Below are 24,344 nucleotides of genomic sequence, written 5' to 3'. Positions count from 1 at the left end.
TACCAATTGCTTAAGAGGAATTGACAGAAAGAAGACAGTGTGGACTGACTCCTCTTTTATGTTACAACTTCTGAAACTAAGTTAATACCGATAATGTATGTTCATGGCGAGTGTTTGGTTTGACAAAAAAATCAATAAACTCAAATGGGATAATGTCATAGTGTAATAACATCAGTGTATAAATCTCCACTTTGTGTCATATCAGCCAATGCCTTGAGGAAGAAACCTCATAATGCTTCAAAAGGCAGTATAACAGTGTGATTATGGTTGGTCGTACGATTTCACAGCTTGTGGATAAAGGACGGATGGGTAGCACAGTGCTTACAGAGTTTAAAACGCTACAAGCCACTCTTGCTGTCCGGGTTTGATTCGGCAAATGAGTTACCTGCGTGTTGACATTTGGTTGATATGTGCTGAATTTGATACATTTGATAAAACAATATACATACATTCAATCACGCCTGTGGCAACAATATGTGTTCAACCAGGACAGTTATTTATTGTGGTTGTTTTTTAACGCACATAGCAATATTCCAGCTACATTCGACGGTCTGTAAATAATCGACGCTGGACCAGATTATTCAGTGATCAACAACATGAGCATCGATCTACGCAATTAGGGTGCGATGACATGCGTTAACCAAATCAGTGAGCCTGACCACCGACCCCGTCAGCCGCCTCTTACGACAATTATGGGTTACTGAACTGAAATGTAAAAGTGCATCATGATTACTAAGGTTATGATACATCAATAATTATTCACAATAATATATATGTTAAGTTTCGCTAACAACAAAATTTATAATTGTTATTTATCATAATTCAACAGGAATTGAGTGTAAACTGATTCCTTCTCAGTGCATCTTATATAAATAAAACACCGAACCCATGACTTCAGATGCAATTGATAAGATACTGGTACAATGGGACATTCAGCAAACACCGGGATAGATAAATGTAATGTTTTGAAGCACAAATGACTGCATGGATAAATCTTATGTCTCGAAGCGTTACAATTAGCGAGAATCCTGCTCCAGATTTTTCACAGTGTTCGCTTTTCCTAATGTATCGGAATAATTGATGACCAAGGCAGACAACATTTTTCACTCACGAAGTCACTTACAAATTTCGTTTCCGAGTATAAGAGTTTAATCTTAATGAGCTGAGTGCGTGTGGGTGAACACTTTCTGAAGCATCATCGCAGTCTTATCACAACTGCTTGCACCACGAATGGACGTCATTGATTTTGTCCATGTGGGGAATGTAAACAAGGGACCACTTTCTCAAAGCAAATTCAGCGCTAAATTTGGTTTGAGAAAGTAAGTTACGTGTGTAAATTACGATCATCGTAGCTCTAAGATGTCTTTCGGCTAATGTGCCTTGTGCCTCGTTTCACAAAGTTCTCTTAGCGCAGTGATTGTCATATGTGTTAAACTATACGATCGTCTTCACGCTTAGATCGCTTTATGGAAAGAGGCCCTCGCCTTTAACCAGAAGGCAATTCCACCTCGCTTAAATCAATTATTGCAAGAGATGAATAATTTGCCTGCACAAAATATATTAGAACATGTGATTAGAATATATAGACACCTTTAGGCATGATAATTCACCTGTCTTTGCGATATTATTCAAAACGCTTGAAAATAATCAGCCTGGAATATCTGCTGAAACAAATTCCATATTGCATGAGGGCAAAATATTGATGAAATTTAAAAGTCAAGTCCTTCGAAAATTAGTAATAACGTCAGTTGCTCCCGACAAAGTAAGAAAGTCCTTTTCTACACAATTTCATTACAAGAGCATGCGTGTGCTTCTGTTATATGACAGTGGCTATTGAAACAGCTGGATCTGTACCAGACAATCCAGTGAAATGAGCAATGACGCAAGCCGTCGGGATTGAACGCTATTCAATCAACCAACCGCAATCAACCGTATGTAATAGAATACCGTATAAATGAATTTATGAAGAGGCACAAACATCATACCATTCCAATGGGTAGTCCTGATTATTTCCAATTCGGGAACTAGGGCCCATGAACATTAACCAACATCACGTTGAAGTTGACCGAACATTGCACTTAAACATTGTCTTTTAACATTAAAGCACTTGCAAAACCGTAGGCGTGAAGAGGTCAACACATTGTCACCGGTCCTAGTCCTGGGGCTACATGTAACATACGTCCTTCTGGCAGTTCCTAACGCACAGGTGACTCTATTCCAACTGAATAAGCTTCATGGATTTGCTGGAGAGCGTGCTGTGAAAGTGTTGTGGAGCCTTGGTACGCTAACCCCTCCAACCATATTGCTCGAACTAATGAGGTGCACCACTAACGCTCTGATAGTTCATCGGCTGACAGGTCCGACGCGGAGTGATGGTTGATAGGCAAGATACTAGTGGCTGCTTCGCCTTAGCGCAGTCCATTATGACGCAAGTTGACGACAGAGGTAGGGTGTGGGCTGAACGTAATGCTGGGCTTGTAATCGCTTGTTGACAATATCGAAAATCAAGTAGCTATTGTAGTACTATGTCTGAAAGCTTTAATTACCGGTTGAAACCGCTGATTTTGCAAGTCCTGATTGTATTGATAGTATTGGTATTTGGTTGTAATATCGGGTTGGTAATTCTGTGGGGAGTTTGCGACACAAATGCTTCAAAAACAGTGTTCATTTACCACAATTGACTGTATAAGTGAATTTGGTATGATGTATGATTGAATAACATAATGACAGTAGCACTCAGATGGGGCGGATCCAGAGGGGGCTGGGGTCCGCACCCCACCCCCCTCTCTCCCATAAAAAATCCCCGAGAAGCATTTCCCCTTAATCCTTGAACTGTATGATATATGTGCACCCTCCAATCCCCACCCACCCTCTCCAAAATCCTGGATCCGCCCCTGGTTGGTCAGTGATTGAAACACTGAAGACTAAGCTGTAGGACAAAGGAATAAGTATACCCATACGTTTGATGGTGGCTACAAATGAAATAAACAGAAAAATATCGTTCGATGGTGATGTATTTTATAATGGCATTATCTTGTTTTGGCCCTTTCAGTTGTTGGCGATCTGTAGCCCGTGTTTTACATTATACTGTCTTCTTTAATTAAGATGTTTTAGTTTTACATGCTAGTTTTATATTCATATCTGTGATACTCTAGGATTATTACTCTCCATCATCGACAAGTTTTACGCTTCAAAATCTTTTCATCTTTATTGTATAAATTGTTTTCGTCACGATATGACTGAAACATTACCGTCAAATATACTACACATCAAAAGTTTAGACTCACTAGTGTAAATGTAGCCACTTACTTCAGTCAGCTGTTCTAAACTAGATTTTGCAAAATATGCCATACTGTTTAAGGTACTGTTTACACATGAGCTGATGTATTGTAAAACAAATTTGTAATGTTGACATAATTGTCATAAGTTCAATGAATGATGAAACTCAGTGAAAAATCACGAATTCCTAACAGAACTTGACACCAAAATTCAGCTGTTGACATGTACGATATTTGCACATGCTTTTCAGCAATTGGAAGCATGATCCTCATGCAATTCATCTGCATAAGATTTGCAGTTGGTTCCCCAAGTTAGTGGATAAATTGATGTAACCATACATATATTCGTAACATACAGTGGGTGCTTTAAGTGAGTCTAAACTTGTTATGGGTAGTATAGTAAGTCACTCACTCACTTACTTTGGTACTTACATTTTCACTGTTTCGGGGGACTCTTTCATCCTAATTTTGATAACATTTGGAATATTCAGATGCCAGCCACAGGCCAGCTCTGTGGAGATGGTCTGCAAGTAATCGAGTCTGAACCAGACAAAACAGTAATTGACATCATGGACATCGATCATAAGGAAATTAAGATGCTACGACATGCCACGAGCGAAGCCAGCAAGTCTGTTCACTCGATCCATACAATTAGTCACCTTTTACGACAAGATTGTATTCTTATCATGAATCCCCAAGGAAGGTCATTATGGGGATAATGTGTGTCAGTTTACAGATAGTGGACACAGTTGTTGTATTTTTTCAATTTACTTATGTTTTTATATCTTTACTAATGTCTATCAATTTCCAAATTAAATACCCTTGGCAGTTATTATTTTTGCAAACATTCGCAATGTATATCAATTTACAAATTAACTACCCCTAGCAGTTATCGTTGTTGCATCAACTTACCAGATTTTTATAACGTAGTATTGTTATTATTTTAAATTATGGCTAGCTTTGCCTACAATCGCCAGTGGCTGAATAGATGATATAAATCCAGCTAGGGTCCAAAGCCCGTTTTAATATTTTGTTGTTCAATGATATTGTTTTTTGATTGCATGCTAGTTTTACCTTCTCTGTGATATTATTATGTGATAGTATTTTTACTGTTCATCATCAACAGGTTCTATAATTGCTAATTTTATTGATCTTTAGGATGATATATGAATATTCTCGTCACGATATAGCTGGAATATTGCCGATGGGACGATGAATCTTCACTCATTCACTCACTATGGTTGTTGCAAACATACGTAATGTACATTATTTTATAAATTCCCCTAGCAGTTTCTGTATTTGCACATTCACAAAATGCACCCCAGATTGTAAATACCCTTCGCATTTCTTATATTTGGAAATATACTTGATGTGTATCAGTTTACAAATTCACCTCGGATTATTGAATTTACAGATATTATTATTCAGTATTGCTGAATTAAGGATTGGATGGTTTATAACAGTGTGGAATATAAATAACACGGAAATTCTCAGGTCAGAAGTGATGAGCGCTGATATGGCAGCGATATGCGAAAACTATGATAAATGTGTTGACCAGTGGCAATAAGATGAAGCTGTAGGAACGTCCCTCACTTAGTTCGATGACCCAGAATGCTCCAAATCGCACACGATAACCATGTTATCTTCATCTTATTATTCGGCTCTGGAATCAAAGAGGGTAAAATTGATTCTCCCAGCAATTCTTCTCTGCTCCCACTTACCGGAGACGGTCGGTATTCGATCCCATGGTGCATCATTCTTCAAGACGTTAAAAGTGGAACTTGTTGTTACCATGGTTAACACTCTGGGATAAAACAAGGTTGGTTGGCTGCTTTATTGTTTAACGCCGCACTCGGCAATATTCCAGCCATATGGCGGCGCTCTGTAAATAATCGATATTCGAGCTATATGGCGGCGCTCTGTAAATAATCGAGTCTGGACTAGACAATCCAGTGATCAACAACATGATCTACACAACTGGGATACGGTGATATGTGTAAACCAAGTCGGTGAGCCTGACAACTCGATCTCGTTAGTCGCCTTTTACGACAAGCACGGGTTGCTGAAGACCAATTCTAACCTGGATCTTTTCGGGTAGATAAAACAAGGTGTGGTACTTACTGCTTTTGGGTATGTGCATGTAGGATAGGGAGTATGCTGGAGGGAGACGCGAGGGTTGGGTATTATGGTAAAACTGCTGCAGGGCATTTCAGTAGGGTAACACCATAAAACAGCCGACAAAAGTCCACACCACACTACACCTTCTAAAAGAACTGTAACATATGATATATTTGGGATTACACATTTTTAGTAGAATAAATACCTTTACATATGTGATTACACTTTCCCAGTAAGTGGGATCCTATATCTTATATATGTTACATTTGAACACTTTCTAAAAGGCATTGTGTATTCATAGCTTTGGCCACGCGAGTCTTGTCAATTCAAACTCTTTAAAAGAGGGGTACAGAAAGTACTACAAAGGACTACCTTCCATTTTGTGGAAGCCGCGTATGGTGAGAGGTTCAGATAGCAGACTTTGTGTGCTGGCGATTAGGTTCCTCAATTTGAGAGTGTGGGTTCTAATCCCGGATGGGATTCAACCCTGAAATGTATTAGAATTTGTACTTTATTGAGAGAATAACATACATTCGGCTACTTTCTGAAAGGAATTGTATTAATAGCCTCGGTCTTTTGAGCTGTGCAAATTCACACTTGTCAGCTGGGTACATAACGTACGTGGTCTAGATTACCAGTTCTCACACTTCAGTTTTGGTGGAATCCAATCAGCTGAGAAGGTTATATTACTGAGTTTGTGTGCGGGCGATTAGGCACCTCAATCAGAGTGTGTATGTTTGATTCCTTGATGGGACTCAAACCGCCACCCAAAATACTACTACCTATACTTTACTGAGAAACTGTACTCCCAAATATAACATATGTAACATTCGAAACCTTTCCAAATGGCATTGTGTGTTCAACTGGTTCAACACAGGTTCGGCTGAATTAACCCGTAATAGAAAACATGTTGAACAATATTTCATGACCCATATAGGTTCAGAACTAACCCGACATCTTAATCAGGATAAGACCTCCATTCCGACAATGTCATTGTACATCCTTACGGTAAGGATATATTGCGGCGAGAAGCACTGTTGAAAACCGAGATAAGCACAGGTTATTGCTTTGCGTCTGGGTCGAATACAACCAGACAAAGGATAGCAGCTGGGTTTCAATATTTCTTCTATAGATAAGGGCTTACAGAACAGAAAGTAACGAGGGTGGAATAGCTTAACATCAAGATAATATGTATTTACTTTCTATTGATACGATGGAAATAGAAAATGCCATTACATTTATTATAGGGAATTAGTATATTCAGCATTCCTGTGTCGTGTTTTCAGCCTTATTACCGAGATAACCCATACAGATATAATTCTAGGAACTAAATGCTATATTGTTGCGGTATGGAATCGGATAAAACTTTTAATAACTCGGGAAATGATATTGTCAAAATGGGAATCAACTGACAATATGTGTTACTCAGCTTAGTATTTCAATGGATGGACAATATATTGGTTTGTTGTTAAACCCTGCACTCAGGCACATTACCGCTGCATGTTTTCATAACGTGTCCGATGAAAAAATTCCTGACAAGCATAGCGTCTGGCGCCATAAATAGTGTTCTTTCTATCATCAGGTCCAATTTCCCTCTCCATTGATCTCGACGACACCGTCTTCACGTGCATCACCATGGGAGGAAGTAATAAGAGGCTGAGCAGAGAGTGTGAGCAAGGTGTTGGCTTCTTTATTAGAGTATAAAACAGTGCTGTATTGATATGTAGGGAAGCTGTCAGATTATATTTGATCATATCACTTCAACTGTACTTGTGCGTACAGTAAACACGATCTCCAAGCTTCAACCTGCAAATCGCATTTGGTTGATGTTTACTTGACATGCGGTGCCATGATGTTTGATTGATAGCTTAGGTTTTGGTAGGTTTCCATGGTGTTCTTCAAAGAACATGAACTCCTTCTTTGTAAACAAGTATTTTAGGAGAATGGAGCATATCGAATTTCTGCTGATAACGAGTGTTGATGTTCAAAGAGCAAATCTCAATAGCATGTTTTCATATCACGACACGAATGATTATGATGATTAGGAGTAAAACATCGGTTTCAGGCTCAGTCCATTTCGTTGACGGTGAGCATAACTTCGTTTCAATGTAGATGTACCCTTCTCCATCTCATCTTGCCTGTATTTCTCACTCTATGTGAACCTAGGCACCGTTTGACAAACCTCTCGTAAGCCTAAGAACTCGTAACGTTTCTCGTAGCAATCGTACCTCCTATAATGTAGCATAGACTTACGACAGTCGTAGCGCTATGGTAGCTTAATGAGACGGGACCCAGCTCCATTATTTTCTCTGTATGTGTCATTTATTCGGTTCACTTCTATGTCACACCATAATCGAAAACCTTGGGCTACAAGCACCAAAGTGGTAAACATCTACCTGTACAATTTAGGTCATTGCTAACACTTCATTGCTAACACTTTAAGGCCTTGAACATGAACTGCCTTCAACATGTTTAATATTGCTATCTTCTTTGACTATATTATATCAGCCGAGATCATTAGGACAGCAAATCCATCTGCACAGCATTTACCAATGATCGGATGTATCTGCATGTGTGACCACTGATGCCACAGCTCCTATTTTTCCAACATGATTGCCCACTTATATCCAATATTTGCAGAGTGATCAGTTTCCTTGAACCGTCTCATGTTAGAGGTGATCATGAAATGCTCAGGGTCAGGTATAACTAGAATCAGTTGTCTCCTAATTCGATTTACACTCTATCAAGTCTGACTGAGGCTGCCAAACTTGAGTGTTGGTACTCGGGATTTGGGGGTTTATTTAGAGCGTACTGGGAATAAAAAGCATGGGCGCAAATAACACTGTATGTGGCAAGCAGTATTTAAAAAGTATCAATATGAGTAAAATGCTTTACATATTATATATTTTCTTTTTTTCACAACCTTTTCTGACCTTTGAGTTATATTCTTCAGGTTTTCATCTATGATGGACGTTCTGCCTTTGTATAGTGAATTCTGTCCTGATTTGTGTTTGGTGATATCCAAGATTCGGAGGGGAGTAAACGGTCCTCAGAATGAAAGATTAGATGGTATTCGGGATTCTTTGGAGAGGGGGTCGGCAGCCTAGCAAATGGTAAAGCGGAAATCTTCAGGAACAGTTTAAATTGATATCAATTAATGAGTCCAGAAAGGTCTTGCGCCTATGCTAGTAATGACCACTGTCTGAGACGGCAATTTTCCCTACCTGTACTCTGCTGCCAAACACAGTCTTTGCGAACGACTGCGTGACTGGGTAAAGTGCAAGAGAGGGGTCATTTCTAAGGACAATTGAGTTACGCTTCTAGTTCATCATTTGAGAAAAGAGATGGGTTGATAAGCAGGTATCGCACCGCATATCAAAATTATGACAGATGTCTGTGAACAACGAATCAGCCTACCCTGACCAGACAAGCCATTTACCAACTAAGGTCCAGTTTTGACGACGGTGATCAAATATGAAGGCAAACTTAACTGACTGAAAATGGACAGTTGATTTTGAAAACAACTAAACAAATTGCTGCATCTATCACTTATCGAAATACAGATAGAGTATATGTTTACTCAAAATTTACAGTCCTATGACTTAAAAACTGATACGTCAAACACAAAACTAATTAAACAGTGATGCAAGGAAAATGCCTATAGATACAGGTAGGGTGTTTCCTTTTTGCAACTTTATGCATAAAATCTATTTTACATAACTTTTCCGATGTTTTAGGTGTCATTTCTGATGTCATGGTTAGTGGGTAAGAACATGGATGTGTCGAACACTGGATTAATCCACATCTCTGTCCCTAAACCGTTCGAGACAACATGAATTCTCACAATGCTTTCAGCTATCAGTTGCACATCCATTCATGAATGCCAGACAAGCATAGCGTCTGACGCCATAAATAGTGTTCTTTCTATCATCAGGTCCAATTTCTCTCTCCACTGATCTCGACGACATCGTCTTCACGTGCATCACCAGGGGAGGAAGTAATAAGAGGCTGAGCAGAGAGTGTGAGCAAGGTGTTGGCTTCTTTATTAGAGTATAAAACAGTGTTGTATTGATATGTAGGGGAGCTGCCAGATTATATTTGATCATATCACATCAATTGTGTGCACGGTAAACACTATCTTCTAGGTTAAACCTGCAAATAGCATTTGGGCGATGTTTTTTTGACATGCGTTGCCATGATGTTTGATTGATATCAGCTTAGTTTTTGGCAAGTTTCCATGGTGTTCTTCAAAGTGAATGAACTCCTTGGTTTGAAAACAAGTATTTTAGGAAAGTGGAGCATATCGAATATCTGCTGATAACGAGTGTTGATGTCTAGAGTGTGAAACTACGGACTTGTTTATAAGATCGCTCAAATGATATTCGTATTGCAACATCTCAATAACATGTTTTCGAATCATGATACGAATGATTAGGATGATCAGGAATTAAACGTCGGCTTCAGGCCCAGGCTATTTCGTTGACAGTGATCCTATTTCATTCACGTTACGTTTTACTATAGATGTACCCCTTCTCTCATCTCGTCTTGCCTGTATTTCTCACTGTACATCAACCTGCTCGACTATTTCCTCTCTATATGGCATATATTTCGCTACTCGTCTCCCGTTAAGTTCCCGGTCCGTGGTTTCTCTGTGTCTGTCTCTCTTTATCGATTGTTTCTCTTATCACGTTTCATCTCCAGTTTGCATATATCTCCCCTATACACTCCACAAGTCCCTTTTGCCTCTTGCCCACGAAACACCTACTCACGATTGTAGGCGTAATCCAATCACCCGTATGTGAATAATTATCCCCCGCAACGCGTTTTGCGGGGGTATTAAAATGGACTCCGTACGTCCGTCCATTCGTCCGTGCGTCCGTGCACAGTTAGTTGTCTTTTCTGGAGCATATTAACTTTAAAACCGTTCAATATTTCTTCACCAAACTTGGCACATAGATAGATCTGGTGGTCTACTGGTGTCTTTTGGTAGTTTTGGATTTCTGAATAAAATATGTTTTGCGTTTCCATGGTCACAAGTTGGACTTAGACTGAAATTGGTGGTAGTGCTATATTCCGGAGCAGAACTCTAAAACCATGCAATATTTCTTCACTAAACTTGGCACATAGATAGATCTGGTGGTCTAATGGTGCCTTTTGGTAGTCTTGGATTTCTGAATAAAATATTTTTGGCGTTTCCATGGCAACAAGTTTCACTTTGAGTGAAATTGGTGCTAGTGCTTTTTTCCGGAGCAGAGCTTAAAAACTGTTGATTGTTTCATCACCACATTTCATGCATAGGTAGGTCTAGTGGTGAACTGCGGTGCCTTTTGCTAGTTTTGGATTTCTGAATAAAATGTATATTTATGTGTTTCCATGGTAAAAATGTTGGCTTCAACTGAACTTGGTGGTAGTGCTCCTTTCTGGAGCAGACCTTTGAAACCTTTCAGTACTCTCCTTCCACTTTGCTACACACCGATACATTTGACATAATATACCTATATACTTCGTATGTTCCATTTACTCTTCCCATCACTTGCGGCAATATTTGACCTGTTGATCAGGATAGCGTCTAGATTTTTAGATAACTGCATTATCACCAGTCGTCTCTGCTGCGACTTCGTCAACAAATACGACGTTTCTGTCACCTAGTCAAGTCATGTATAAGGATGCAAACGAGCGATAATTGAATTGTCAAAATTCTGGCCGGTAATATTGAATACCGCTGTCATCCGTCTGTTGAAGATTAATCTGCCTACAGAAAGAGCCGGCAAAGCCTGTGCAGTTTATGTAAAGGTTGCTTAGTTGGGGAATAACCAGAACTGTTGATACAGCAACTGTTGAAACAGAAAACATGGTCAGTCTGATTACCAGCTGCATGTGGAATTTCGCTGGAGCAAGGAACGTGACTGGCAATACCATTTGTGGTTTAGGCTGCTGACAGAACTTGTAGGACTGCGACTTTGCAAACGCAGCCACTTCTATTGCTTACAATACATACACACAAACACACACATTACAACCAGTAATGACACGTTTCGAGTCCAGTTATGATCGGAAAACATTAAAATGTAGGTCACAGAAGTCATTTGAATCAACTTATGAAACTAAGTACTGGAAAGTGCATGCACTTCTTTACATGTCTTCCCGTGAAGTTGGGCAAATTCTAGCTTACCACGAAGCAGCAGTTGGATGTGAGGGCTTTATCCCATAACTGTCCCAGTATCCACTGACATATCATGATCACGAGCCCCGGGCCACAGCACCAAATTGGTAAACATATGCCAGTATAATTTAGGTCGCTCCTGACACATGAACGTAACACTTCCTGGCCTGGAATCATGTTGAACAGAAATTACAAGCTGAAATGTCTTCAGCATGTTCAATATTGCTACCTTCTTTGATTGTGTTCTGTTAGCCGATATCATTAAGGTAGCAAATCAATATGCACAAGATTTACCAATAATCGGATGTATCTGTATGTATGACCACCGATGCCACTGTTCCTATATTTCCGGTATGATTGCCCATTTATATCCAATACTTGCACAGTGGTCAGTTTCCTCGAGACATCACATGCTAGAGGTGATCATGAGTGAGTGAGTGAGTTAATATTTAACGTCACATCGGCAATATCTTAGCCATACCGTGACGAAAACAGTTTATACAATAAAAAATGAAAACATTTGGAGGATTAAAAGCTGTGATTCTTTAGTATTTTTACGTCGGATGGACAGTAAAAATACTAGAGAATCACCGATGTGAATATAAAACTAGCGAGCAAAGTTAAAACATTCCAATTAAAGAAGACAGTACAGTATAAAACACGGGCAGGGGTGATCATGAACCGCTGAGGGTCTGGTATAACTGGAATCGGTTGTCTCCTACAACTTGAGTGTTTGTACTAGGGTTTGGGAGGTCTCTTTAGAAGTATTCGCGAATACCCGAATGCTTGGAGCAAATAATACTATATATGTAAAGTAAATAAGAATGAGTGTGAGTTAAAATGTCTTTGCTTACAATATATTTTCTATTTTTTAACAATGCACCCTGTCATGGCCTTTCAAATATGTTCTTTGTGTTTTCGCCTATGACCGACATTCTGCCTTTGTGGACTGAATTCTGACCTGATTCAGAGGTGAGCTAACGATTTTCAGATTGAAAGATTGGATGATATTCGGGATCCCGTGGAGAGGGGGTTGGCAGCCTCCTCACTGTCAAAGCCGAAAATTATCACGAACAGTGTAAATTAATATCAATGAGTCCAGAAAGGGCAGGCGCCTATATCAGTGATGGACACTGTCCGGAGACAATTTTCCTGTACGCTGCAGCCAAACACAGTTTTTACAAATTACTGCGTCAATGACTTAGGTGCAAGAGAGGGATCATTCCTTTAGACTATTAAGTTGCCGCTTCCAGTTATAAGGAAGCTGGTATACGCATCTGCCTTCAACATGTTCAATATTGCTACTTTCTTTGATGGCGTTCTATTAGCCGGTATCATCAGGACAATTTATGCTTCATCATTTGAGAAAGATATAGCACCACATCTAAAAACATGCTTTCGAGTTCATTTGTCCTGGCGGAAATGTGTGTCAACTTACTAACCAAACATGGTAACACAGAGGACATGTCTCAGTTCGAGATGGAGTTTGAAATCTAGATCTAGTCTGAATTGGATCTCAGGGCCGTATTTCGAATATTACATTCGACTACTTTCTGAAAGGTATTGTATTAATAGTTTCGGTCTTTTGATCCGTGCCAATTTACACCTGTCAGAGGGGGTACATAATGTACGTGGTCTAGATCACTAGTTGTTATACTAACATTTTGGTGGAACCCGCGGTTGCTGAGTAGTTTAGGTATTGCTGACTTAGCCTGCTGGCGATTTGGTACCTCAATCTGAGAGTGTAGGTCGGATTCCCGGATGGGAGTCAAACCCAAAGTCAACCTGGTACACAGGTTCGGATGAATAAACCCTTAATATTAATTGTACAATATTCCACCATCCATAAATGTTCAGAGCTAACCCGACATCTTAATCAGGATAAGACCTCCATTCAGACAATGTCATTGTACATCCGTACGGTAAGAATATATTGCAGCGAGAAGCACCGTTTGATAACCGAGATAAGCTTTTATAGATAAGCGCTTACAGATCAGAAATTTACGAGAGTGAAATAGCTTAAAATGAACATAATATGTAATCTATTTATTTTCTATCGGCACGTTTATCCCTGTTGAAAATAGAAAATGTCTTTACATTTGATGTAGAGAATTATTATATTCAGCATTCCTGTGTCTTGTTTACAGCCTAATTACAGAGATAAGCCATACAGATATAATTTCCAGGAACTAAATGTTATGTTGTTTCGGTTAAGAAACAATGAAAACATTAAATTGTTGTATTGTCATCATCAATGATAAGGAATATAAACTGGATCAATACGCTGATGATACTGAACTATTTCTTGATGGAACTGAGGACAGTTTATATCTTGCTATCGACACAATTAATGCATTTTATAAAATGTCAGGTTTGAAAATAAATTTAGATAAATCAAAAGCAATCTGGATTGGATCAAAAGCTAAATCTACTGATAAAATATGTAATGACCTGAAAATTGAATGGGTAACTGGTGAATTTGATGTACTAGGTATTAAATTTACACCAGATCTTGAAAACCTATGGCTAATCAACACCAGAAAGAGACTGGAAGAAATTAATAGACTCTTAGCATCTTTGAGAAAAAGACATTTAACACTTATTGGTAAAATAACAGTAATAAAAACCCTAGCAATCTCCAAACTAGTTCATATTTTCAATTCTTTGCCCAACCACCAGCAGAATTTATTACTTCGCTTGAAAAACTATTTTTTAAATTCATTAAAATGATAAAAATGATAAAATAAAGAGGAGTGTAATAAAAAATAAATATGAAGAAGGAGGATTGAGAATGATTGATACAAGTAGATTTATTGATGCTTTGAAATTATCCACCTTAAGATTTTATTTTAAAAAATGTGAAAATAAAAATCCATGCAATATACCTTTCAAAGATATATTTAATTTTTGAGCAAATTCTGAAACTTTTATTGAGATTGAAAACCCTTTTTGGCATGATGTGTTAAAACATGGAAACTATTTCCCAAACAACATTATGTTGACCCAAATAACATTAATGAAATTCCATCCCAACCACTATGGTTCAATCACAACTTCAAAAACTCTACATATTTCATAAAGAATTGGGCAGAGAAAAAGATTATGAATATTAGGGATATATGTGATGAGAATGGATTACTATCAATAGAATCTTTAAAAGAAAAGTATCATATCAAAGGTACTTTTTAAGATTTCAGATATTTACTGAACATATCACCTGAATCTTGGAAACATACTTTAAAGTCTCTCTATTCCAGTCAGTAATTTGAATGTTAACCAATGCCAGATAAATTTAGTAAAAGCATCAAAAGGCTGCAGAATTATTTATGATAAACTTATTTGAATTGATAAATATCCAAACATTTGTAATAAATGGCAACTTTTATTTCCTGAAACTGACTTTGATTGGAAAAATATATTTACAGTATATAGAAAGGGGAATGCAAGATACAAAGCTTATAGACTTTCAATATATTTTTCTACAAGGCATTATTTACACACAAAAAGGAATTGGTCAAAATGAAAAAAGTTGACAACAGTTTGTGTTGTTTTTGCAAAGATGTAAGTGAGAGTGTGTGTCACGTGTACTGGGAATGTCAGGAGACTCAAACCTTTTGGATAAACCTACAAATTTGGCTTAACAATTTTTATCCACATTCATTGAAATTATCAAAAACATGATTTGGTTTGGTACTCAACGTGAAAATAGACTACTAAATCACATAATTATTGCTGCGAAGAGACATATTCACTTATGCAGTATTAAAAATATGCTTCCAAATCTAACTTTATATATAAAAACTCTGAAAGAAATATTCTTTGTGGAAAATCATATATCAACAAAAAATAATAAATAAATAATTTCCATCATAAATGGAGCCTTCTCTCCCCAGTACTTAGATGACTCAAACTGTATTGATTTGTACCTGACATTATCTATACATTACCTATTTAATGAATTATGCATGTTTATAAAAATATTAATACATAATATCTCACCTGTACATCATGTAGCCATATTACTTTAAGCCGTATGTAATACGGTTTTGTATATCTGTAATATTTTAATCTTGGGAACCAATAAAAAAAGCAAGGCGTTGGCTTCTTTATTAGAGTATAAAACAGTGCTGTATTGACATGTAGGCCAGATTATATTTGATCATAACACTTCAATTGTGTGTACAGTAAACACTATCTCCTAGGTTAAACCTGCAAATAACACTTGGTTGATGTTTACTTGACATGCGTTGCCATGATGTTTGATTGATATCTGCTTGGATTTTGGCAGATTTCCATGGAGTTCTTCAAAGAGCATGAACTCCTTGGTTTGTAAACATGTATTTTAGGAAAGTGGAGCATATCGAATTTCTGTTGATAACGAGTGTTGCTGTCTTGAGTAGATACGTACGTTTATAGTGTTGATGTCTTGACTGTGATCATTAAAACGATGTACAAAGAGCACCCTATCAATAACATGTTTTTCATGTCACGACACGAATGATGAGGATGATTAGGAGTTAAACATCGATTTCAGGCTCAGTCCATTTCGTTGACGGTGAGCCTATTTTACGTTTCAGTGTAGATGTACCCGTCTCTCATCTCGTCTTGCCTGTAATTCTCACTCTTTATCAACCTGTTCCAGTATTTCCTCTGTATGTGTCGTTTATTCGATTCAATTGCTCCTCTCTCCTTTTATCACCCTCTCTCCTGTTCCGTGCTCCCCATATGATCTCCTCTCATATCCCCGACACTCTCCCAGGACCCACATCATACCAAGCTTGTATGTCGATTGTATGTCCAACTCTCTATGTCGGTTTTTGTCTCTCATCACCTCCCATCTCTAAATTCTCTCCAGTTTGCATCTCTGTCCCCTTCTGTATCCTCCACAACTTTTCTCTCCTACCATCTAAACACCCACACACGATTGCAGGGGTAATCAAACCATTTGTACATGAATATTTCCCCTTTATTACATGTCAGGTAAATACCTTTGACTGTCAGGATAATGGAGCACGCGAGAAATATCCCAACCATACTTCGCTCATATACCTATATACTTCGTATGTTCCATTTACTATGTCCATCACATGCAGCAATATTTGACCTGTTGATCAGGATAGCGTCTAGATTTTCCAGATAACCACATTATCAACAGTCGTCTCTTCTGCAACTTCGTCAACAAATACGACGTTTCTGTCACCTAGTCAAGTCATGTATAAGGATGCAAACGAGTCATAATTGAATTGTCAAAATTCTGGCCGGTAATATTGAATACCGCTGTCATCCGTCTGCTGAGGATTAATCTGCCTACAGTAAGACCCGGCAGAGCCTGTGCAGTTTATGTAAAGGTCGCTTGGCTGGGGAATGACCAGAGCTGTTGATACAGAAACCATTCTCAGTCTGATAACGAGTTGCATGTGGATGTTCGCTGGAGCAAGGAATGTGACTGACAATACCATTTGTGGTTTAGGCTGCAAAAAGAACTTGTAGGACTGCGAATTGGCAAATATAGTCATTCCTGTTGCTTTGAATACACACACTCAAACACACACAGGCGCGCATGAAGACATTACAACCAGTTTTGAATAGGTAATGGCATTTGAATCCAGTTAAGATCAGCACGTTTTGAATCCAGTTAAGATGGCACATATTAAGTTCAGGGAAATCAGATATCATTGCAACTATTGCAATTATTGATGAAATCAAGTATTAGAAAGTATATATGTATATTTTATATGGCTTCCCATGAAGTAGGGCAAGGTCTAGCTTACGAAGGGGCAGCAGTTTGTTGTGAGGTCTTGCAACCTTAACCGTACCAGGCTTCACTGACATATCATGATTGCGAGCCTAGGACCACAAGCACCAAAGTGGTAAACATATACCAATATAATTTAGGTCGTTCCTGGTACATGAAACGAACACTTCCTTGCTGGAATCTAGTTCAACAAAAATCACAAGCTCAAATAACGGAACTGCTTTCAACATGTTTAGTATTGCAACCTTCTTTGATTGTGTTCTGTTAAGCGAGATCATTAGGATAGCAAATTAATATACACAACATTTACCGATGTATCTGTACGTATGACCACTGATGCCACAGTTCCTATTTTCGAGGCACGATTACCCACTTATATCCAATATTTGCAGAGTGATCATGAACCGCTCAGGGTCAGGTATAGCTGGAACCAAAGTTGTCTCCTAATTATGTTTAACTCTCGGACTGAGGCTGCAAAACTTGAGTGTTGGCATTTGGGTTTGGGGGGTCTAATTAGAGAGAATTAGAGGCTACTACACTGGAAGGTGTAATACTGCATTTGGCAAGCAGACAATGCCATTAAGAAAGTGGTCGAATTAAACACATGTTATAATTAGGATTACACCTTCTCGGTAAACGACAGCTCTAGTACTTTTGTTGGTTGAGTCTCACCCGGGATTCGAACCCACACCCTCAAAGTCAGGCACCTAATCACCAGAGAGCCAGTGAGACTCAGACCAAACGATTAGATGATATTCGGGATTCCGTGGAGAGTGGGTGGGCAGCTTCCCGTCTGGCAAAGCCGAAATCATCATGAACAGTTTAAATTAATGTCAATGAGTCCAGAAAGGGCGGGCGCCTGTATTTGTGTTAGACACTGTCGGAGACTGAAATTTTCCCTATCTGAACTCTGCAGCCAAACACAGTCTTTGCAAATTACTGCGTCACTGATTCAAGTGCAAGAGAAGGGTCATTTGTAGGCACTATTGAGTTTCCGCTACTAGGTCAAAAGGGAGCTGGTATAATCATCGACAATTGATACTTCAACATTGGCGAAAGGAGATGGGTTGATAAGCAGATACAGCACCAGATCTTAAAACTTGTTTCCGAGTATTTGATAAGCCTGGCTTTTTAATGTGGTGGCTCCTTACATGCAAACCCAAAGTTCAAATTTCCTTGCGTAAATATGTGTCAACTGACTTGCAATTGCTTTTACTATTGTTCGTCTCGGTTGGCAACAGTGGGGTTGTACGTTCATCTTTTCGCAAACAAAAGTTTCCGGGCAGCTTCACTATTGGATAATGTTTCATAGAACCATACCGATGATATAGACGGACGCGTACACAAAACAGCTTTCAGAATATCGTTGTTCTTTCCATATCTTATAGGTTGGTTTTAATGCTTCTATTAGTCTCTGTCTTCAGATCCAAATCCCTTCGATCGTGACATGGCTAAATTGTTTGATGCAAAGGGAAAATATACGCAGTCATTTTAGCAAAGATACTGTTTCTCATTGACGAGTACACCAATGGTAATTCTGTCTCACCGACAGTTATCACTACACATGCATTTGAGAGTTGACATTCCAGTTTTTCAGTTTTATTCAGTTGTATGCATCGGTTGTTGTGGGTTATACTAATCTGAATTTGTTAGCTCATACAAAGGCATATAGAAGAGACTAGGCTGGCTCCAAAATATAGTCACAGTATATGATTCCCATTACTTATACGTTGTGTGTCTGTAAAGCCAGGGCACCACCAATGAACACCAAACATAGTAACACAGGGGGCATATCTCAGTTCGAGATGAAGTTTCAAATATAGATCTAGTCAGAACTGAATTTGAAGGCCATACAAGGGAAGAAAGATTAACTGTTTGTACCCACAGCTATTATAATATTCCACGATAATTGCATCAGACAGGCTGTGAAAAGATATCTCTAATTTGGTTATGATGCTGCGGTTACAGACAATGAAAACCTTGATACTGGCTTTATAGAGTGACATTGATGCTATTTTCAACATGTTCATCACACCCATAGACAAGTACTCAGACACACATTGCATTTCTGAAATTCTGAAATAGATACAGAGGCGGCACCTATCTTTTGTTGAGGCGATTTTGTATTCTCACAAAGAAATGATGAAAACACGTTGCACCCAGGGCAATATCTTCGTAAATGAATGATCACACTTTGATCAATGTTACGGCTGTGGAGCTGATAAAATAAGGGCCTGAATCGGGAAGAATATTAATAAGAAGATTCTGAACCATCATTGAATTATTAAAGGGAGGCGACTGAGATGTCTGGAATTTCTTTAACCTGTGCCATTCAAAATGCCCGGTTAACATTATATATCCACTGATACAAACGCCTAAAGCTTTATTTTGTTCACGTAACAAATACAGGATTACCATTGTTGACGCAATAACATGTTCTTTTGGCTGTTCTAGTGACATTGAAAGATGCGCCTGTATTGTCTATCCCGATAGAATCAATTGCCTTTAGTAGCAGGGCACAATTATAATCAATATAATCTTACGCTCAACAACCTAACCTCATTCAAAATGGAAAACAAATATCCCAATGTGAGACCAAGCGCAAACACGCAACAAATGAAGGGATTAAACTGAGCCGTTTGAGATAATGTGAACAAATGTTTGAATTAATCCTGAAGTACACATGGGAAATATACAGATGTAAATGTCTTGTTTATGAACTCGTGTTGTTTTGTGTACTCAGCACTTAGATGTATATGAGGCACTGCAGACATCGCCCCGGGCCTACCATCAAAGCACGCAGCACTGTCATACATATTCATGATGCTTAATGGCACTACTAAACGAAATATCAATGTACAAATCTTGATCATCTGTTACACTGTAGCTATCTCCTGTCTGTCATAGCTATCATGTCGGCTATTACCTATGCCGTTCTGCATCTGGGTTTAAGTGTTCGTTTTGTGTGTGGTAGTTCCATGGACATGGAAGGACGGGCTATTTCTAGAGGCACTGTTGATTGATGCTGTATACGTTTAGTGATTCAGCTCATGGAAAATGAAAGAGGATTACTGAACAACAGTAATGGGTTGGATTCCTGGGTGAGACTCAAACCGCTTAAAATACTAGAACCTATACTTTATTAAGAAATAGTACCCCCAAATATAACATTTTTTACATTCGACCCCTTTCTAAATGGCAATGTGTATTGACACACTAAATCGGCTGAATTAACCCTTAATGTTGAACACATTGGACAATATTCTTTGACCCATATAGGTTCAGAGCTAACCCGCTATCCCAACCACGATAAGACCTTCATTCCAACAATGTCATTTTACATCCTTACGGTAAGGATATATTGCAGCGAGAAGCACCATTTGAAAACCGAGATAAGCAGAGGTTATTGCATTGCGTCTGGGTCGAATACAACCAGACAAAGGATAGCAGGTGGGTTTCAATATTTCTTCTATAGATAAGGGCTTACAGAACAGAAAGTAACGAGAGTGAAATAGCTTAACATCAACATAATAATGTATTTATTTTCTATCGATACGTTTATCCCCGATGGAAATAGAAAATGCCTTTTAGAAGACAAGTATTGTATTCAGCATGATCCTGTTTTCTGTTTACAGGCTCATTACTGAGATGAGCTAAACAAGTATAATTTCTCAAATCTGAATATCACATTGTTTCGGCATGGAATTTGATAAAACTTTGAATAACTGGGAAAATGGTATCGGCAACATAGGGGTCGACTCACAAACACGCTTATAACAAACTGAGGGTTATAGCTAACCATTTGTTTTTTACCAACCACTTACTGTATATTTTAATCGAAATGCGTATAACGAATTACGGCAGTAACAAATTAATCTTTGTGGTTCCATTGAGTTTGTTATAGCCGTCATTTACTGTACATCCTCCCATAGGCAATGTACTTGTTAGCATGTATTCATACATGATAGTTTGGTCATGTCACATCCAAGTACACTATGCAATTCAAAGTGCCCTATTTATATATGATATTCACTGATAGACATGCCTAAACCTTAATTCCTGCGCGTAAAGGATAGCAGGTGGGTTTCAATATTTCTTCTATAGATAAGGGCTTACAGAACAGAAAGTAACGAGAGTGAAATAGCTTAACATCAACATAATAATGTATTTATTTTCTATCGATACGTTTATCCCCGATGGAAATAGAAAATGCCTTTTAGAAGTTAAGTATTATATTCAGCATGATCCTGTTTTCTGTTTACAGGCTCATTACTGAGATGAGCTAAACAAGTATAATTTCTCAAATCTGAATATCACATTGTTTCGCCATGGAATTTGATAAAACTTTGAATAACTGGGAAAATGGTATCGGCAACATAGGGGGTCGACTCACAATACAGTTTACGACTATGTTTAGCATTTGAATGGCTGAACAATGCATTGTTTTGTTGTTGAAAGTAGCATTCCGTAGTTTCGTATTTCAGCATTAATATTTCAAAAGCCATTCTGACAATGGAAACAGTAGTAAGCCGATTATCACAGATACAATTTTATATTAAGATTTTCAATTTTGTAATTTGATTGCGCTGGAATTATAAAAATCTATATGAATCAGTCTGACCGCCCATCAACCAACAAACATAAGTCCATTTTGAACAACGGGAAATATATAGGCACGAATTACTTTTGGACAACGGACAGATGACTTTGAAAACAACCACAATCTCACCACTAGTTATATAAATGGGTACGTAACCACGAATACCAGGTATATGTATTGGTATGCTCGTCTAATGGATCTCTATCTTAATCTTCTATCGTTTTGTAAATAAGTGTTTTGTATTGGGGACCAGCATGGTTAATCGTCGTGTTTTCTAAACAAAATAACATACCAGAAGCTCCCTCAAAGCATAAACTGCTGCACATGTAATACCAATGTGCGACTCGACCGGACGTCTTAACTACTGTGATACCCCAACGCCACATCTATTAGTTAAAGATCACATATACTCCAGGGGGTACACATACATAAATCACTAATTGGCATCGTTATAAATGAAACCCCGTCATTAAAACTACTCATTTCGATCTTTAATTAACTTAAATCGACCTTTTTGACCCGCGAACGAAATTTCAACCAATCAGAGCGGCGCGTCTCTGTGACGTCATATGAGGACTAGAAAATGAGGGCCGATGCAGAATTCATGTACATTTCAGGGGGTAAATTATCTTGTTATACAGGTTTGTTTAAACCTGAAGCGTGACAACTGTCGTGAAAAATGAAAGCTATATGTTCTCACAATCTACTGTCATTTAATTTTGTCTCCTGCTTTGCCTAGTTTCCGAGGTACAACTTGTTTTCATAGACGATTCTGTCAAAAATCGATTGGTGTCGCTAGGCCTTATTTGTTTGAGCCAGACGCTAGTGATAGCGAAAACGATGATCAGCCTCGCTCATCACGGTTACGGTTAATTTCTTCAACCTAAACAGTGCGACATAAAGAAGGGTAGATGACCATCCGATGCAGTTAATTGAAAATATCCCCGGTAGTTCTTGTCTGATTGTAATAAAGTATCAAAGCAGTGTGGGTTTTCTAATGCCTGGATGGTATAATTCTGTGTGTTTTTACCTCGATATTTAATCATGTCATGTAAAAATATGACGTCTATTACGTATGATATTAAAAAATGACATTTGATCTATTTGAATTCGTAAACTAAACAACCCTACTTTGCCATGGTTAGAAGAATCTGAAAATTTACTTAGGTAAATAGGTACGTACAGTTTTAGCACACAGCAAATACTTATATGTATTTCTTATGCAACAATGAAGTTCTGTTCGTATTCTCAAAACAGTGTCGGTCCATAAGTTTTCACGTGCAATTAAAATTGCATGCAATACAGCAATTAATACTCCCTTGTTATAATCCGTGTTAGGTGGTATAAACCTACACGTGGTTTTGTCATCATTCACTTGATGGTCAGTTAACCGATAACACGCTGATTGGTTAATTACTTTTATCTTACACAGCGGATTTGTCAAAAGGTAGTGTTTATGTATGTAGATTTACTAATCTATACTGAATACTCTCTGTCGTGTCTGCGTAAAAACAACGTCCTTCTTTCAAAGGGTTAACCGCCAATACATTGATTGATTGCTCATTATTGGGTAACTAAATTCATTTTTTTTAAAAGAATGGCAGACATTATGCAATTAGTTGCCAGGTGTGCTATCTTGGGTGACCAATGAAGACTGTTAAAAGACACATCACTTGGAACAGCTGCGGATGAATGGCATATCACTCGTTTTTGTGGATATTGATGGATAAATTCCTCGAACAAGGTAATAACCTGACATTGTTCCCATAACTTTAATCTGTTTCAATTTTAATGTTTGCAGTTTGTTTTTATTCATTTGTCGTAGCATTCAACACAATCATTGTTTTCGCCATGAAGCGTAATGAGACAGACAACATACATTAGGGCGTGAGTGCGAATTACGGTTCACATTGGCAAACGATACAATGTCTAGATATTACATTCCTGTTATAAATTCACTGTAAGTATCAGCTTTTTATTTAGTTTCAAAATGCATACAAGTCTGATGATTTACTAATTAGGATTATAAGACCAAATATAAATTATAAAGACCTACATTGACTAGTAGTATCTACATACTGGTGAGTGCACGTTAACCACGTGAATGTAGCACGAAATTTATCGCGCATATTGTCACTTCGACCCCCACCTCGCTTCCGAGGAAGAAATCGTCATGTTATAAGTTGTGGCATGCAAAATCCTTTTGGTCATGATTCAAATACATATTTAACTACGGATAGAAAGTAGTTTTGCTTTTCTAACTTGATGAAAACAAACCATAATCTTATTAATTCTAACAGACTTTAGCCCGTGACTTTACGATTTTCAAAAATGGCGGCATCCTGTCGCGAACATCCGTCAGTCTGAGGATAATTGCTATTTAGGTTTGTTTTCACCGAATTACAAAATCAAAACTACTTTCTACTGGTA

At 38.1% G+C, this 24,344-nt stretch overlaps 1 protein-coding gene across 1 annotated transcript in view; it reads right to left on the bottom strand.

Moving 5' to 3' along the window:
• The window catches only part of LOC124287649 (pyrokinin-1 receptor-like), a 30,755-nt gene extending 28,426 nt beyond the window's left edge, over positions 1-2,329 (bottom strand). Inside the window, exon 1 of the mRNA XM_046724152.1 lies at positions 1,986-2,329. The gene's annotated coding sequence lies outside the window, so the exon portion shown is untranslated. The remainder of the gene's footprint in view (positions 1-1,985) is intronic.
• Positions 2,330-24,344: the final 22,015 nt, after the last annotated feature.

Source organism: Haliotis rubra, unplaced genomic scaffold, assembly GCF_003918875.1.
Source record: "Haliotis rubra isolate DU_JTF1 unplaced genomic scaffold, ASM391887v1 Scf403, whole genome shotgun sequence".
NCBI classification, from domain to species: domain Eukaryota; kingdom Metazoa; phylum Mollusca; class Gastropoda; order Lepetellida; family Haliotidae; genus Haliotis; species Haliotis rubra.
The sequence above is the reverse complement of the archived record's forward strand: the minus strand, read 5'-3'. Positions and strand labels throughout refer to the sequence as shown.